This window comes from Leptonotus elevatus, chromosome 22 (genome assembly GCF_054856555.1).
Source record: "Leptonotus elevatus isolate MCC_2025b chromosome 22, RoL_Lele_1.0, whole genome shotgun sequence".
NCBI classification, from domain to species: domain Eukaryota; kingdom Metazoa; phylum Chordata; class Actinopteri; order Syngnathiformes; family Syngnathidae; genus Leptonotus; species Leptonotus elevatus.
In genome coordinates, this window is record NC_141260.1 from 539,627 (window position 1) to 542,892 (window position 3,266).

Genomic DNA, 3,266 nt, shown 5'->3' on the forward strand with positions numbered 1-3,266 from the left:
CCACTTAGATTGTCAGTTCCGACCTCAAAGCGTTCAAGGAAAATGCACAGTAAATACATGATATAATATGTTCACGTGACACAATGTGTTTTGGAATGACTGTATTAACCAGAACAAATAAATTACTGTAATCAGCAATCTTTGCTGTTTACATTTGCCTCTAACGCTTTTAGGCCAGAACTGGGTCACTCCCAGTGGGATAAATCTGACTCCAAACCATATGCAGTATATGACTGCCATTTTGACGTAGCATCACAATTGTCAATGAAAACACTGAAAGTTACAAAACATGACATATTTGTCACAAGGCCTCAGCAGAAACTCATAATCTTTGAAAATCCCCCCCTTTCAGGTACATACCTCTTTTTTTAATTTTGTTGATCAATTTAATACTTCTAAATTATGCCTACTAATGCCACAGAATGGTTTCCTAGTATTATTGCAACTTTGCGTAGTTGAATTAATTGTGAGTGTAACATTTTATTTATTAATGTCTGGAATGCTGTTACAAGCTGCAAATTTAACCATCATAGTAATTGTCTTTATTATAATTATGTGCATACACCAACGAATTGAAGCTGTAAAGTAATGATGGTTATTTAACTGCAGCAAGTTGGTGATGCGTTATTATTCTGAACATGATCTAAGTAGTCAAGTAATCGCCACAACTGTTTGTGATCAGTGGAATTGCAAACTACCGATAGTTTGCGGCATATCACAAATATATATATTTTTTGTGAATATCTGAAAAGGTTATGGTGGTATATTTTGTTTGTTGATGAAAGTCCTTCAAATTTGTATAGTTTCTGTTACGGTGTGGTCACGGGGCGGTGTGGTGTCTGTCGGCGTGTGAAGTGGAGGACCCAAAATGCAGGGAGGCAGGAGAACCACAGCAGGAGCGAGACTGGCGTGCTTTATTTTTCAGAAAACACTAACCAGGGTACTGGTTAATGCTAACTAAACAACAAACTGAAAAGTTACAAAATCAAACTGACAGCCAGAACTCCGGTGGTGACCGTGACAAGCGGCAATGATCGCACGCCGACTGATCACCACCCGGGAACTAAATACACCCACACTAATTGGGTAACTCGCCACACCTGGGGCCAGGCACAAGTGGCCGAGGGCCCGGATTGGTCAACCCGCGGAAAGGCTGGAACCCACTCAGGACCAATCGGGACCCTCAACCAAAACCAGATCTTCCCAGACATGACAGTTTCTTTGTTTGTTTTTCTTACTTTTTAAGGAGGCGGTGGACAAAGAAGATTAAATCCTGTGGCTCAAGGTTCACAAAGATACACTGCCAAATCTCTCAAAACTGCTTCGAACAATGGGAAAAATGTGCTGTACATTGTCCCTCTTCAAGAAGAAATAGATACTACCCCACTGCCGTATGATGCTGCTGAGTTCAACAAAATGCCCAAAAATGGATGCATGACCTGTGGCCAGATGGTTCCATTGCCCCTGATCCAGGTCCACATTGAGTCCTGTAGAGCTCATGTAAGTTGTCTTTACAAATGTTTCCCTAATAGATAAAATCAAATTATTACATTTGCTCAGCTGTGGTAGCATTTTTTCCCTTTATCTTTGTAGTCTAAGGGCTATCTTTTCGTACCCAGCTCTAATATAGTGCAAAGCTCAGTCTACTCTGCACTTGGTTTGATTTTTGTTGTATTTGACTACTCCTTTACTGGCCAATGATAATGGCTCTACTTATTATTTCAGTTCATTGTGAGGCACACGGCCTACATCCATACGTACATTCGTGACTGGCTGAATGTTGGCTGAATATGCGTGGCAGGAAGTTCACGTAACTTAAAGGCGCATGTCAAATTTTGGAGTGTTAAAACAACCATATTTATCACCCACACATGCTTAAGAAAAATGTTAAAGGACAGGAGGCACTACTGTGGCACAATGGCTGTTGCCCCTATTTTTCCTGTTTTGTCAAATAATGATGACGGTTTCGGGACGGAAACGTAAGGTTTCACCTTGAGCGTGACGTCAGGCGTTTGCGCGCTCTCACGCTCTGCAGAAGCGCTGGCAAGGTGGAAGTGTTTGGGGGTTGTTTCTAAGAGTCCGTGGGAAAAACAAGTGTGTGCGACAGCGGATATAAAAGTGTGTAAAGAGGTAAAACAAAAATATCACCAAAAAAATCAATAATTATCTTAAGCGGGTAAATGAATAAGTCAATTAAATGAAAAAAAAGTAGGTAAGTAAGTGTGTTTTAAGAGTGGGTAGAGATGAAAGTGTCCTAATATTTAACGGAAGTTCAATCCATGGGGAGAGATTTTTGTAAAATCTCCCAAACTTTCTAGAGAGGAAAATAATGTGCTGTTAAGCACAATTTAAATTTAAGTAAAACAAAAAAGTTGATTATCTAGAAATGAAAGTTGGTCGATCATTAGTAAGTGGGAATATATTTTTATTGTCTTCTTTATTCATAATTGTTCTTTCACCGTGCGAAATATTTATATTTAATCCAAATACCTGATTATTCAATAGAATTTTCCATATGATGTTTGTATACCTAAATATTTGATAGCTGCAGCACTAGAGGGGATGCTATACTGTACCATACATAATATAAATGGATAATGAAAGAGATGACCTGACGCTTGGGGAGGACTGGCCAATTGGGAATTTAATGAGTTTCCCAAATGCCCATTCCATCCACGGCGACAAATCAAATAGTAATGGCTTGATGCCGGTCGAACAACGAATCGGCATGTTGGACACTGCACCACCGCTCCCTGGAAAAGTTCAGGCTCAGGATTTTTTTAAAAACTTTAAGCCCTTGATAACACCCAGTGGTGAAGTCCAGGGTATACGCGGGTATACTGAGTATACCCACTTCTTTTTCAGTCAGCATTGAGTAAGTCAGACACCTATGCTGTTTTCGTGTGTAGGGTGTTTCAGTTCTCCGAAGTGCTTTGGAGAACTGAGACACCCTGGCCTACACACTCACACCTATCAACGGCAACGTTCAATTGAGCAGCGTTACAGAAGTTGGAAGTCCGTGGCATGTTGCCCATATCTGCTACTATACGTGCTGGTTGCTATAAATCAATAAAAAAATATACTTTTTTTTTTATTAACTAGTAATTGACATTTGATTATTTTCCACTAGAAAACCTGACGATTTCTCACCGCACACTTGTTAAAAATCACAGGGTTAACAGATAAAAGTCATTTTAAGCATAGCAATTTTTTTGTCAAATTACTTCTTTTTTAAACTCCTGTCACAGGCACCTGTCTATGAACAT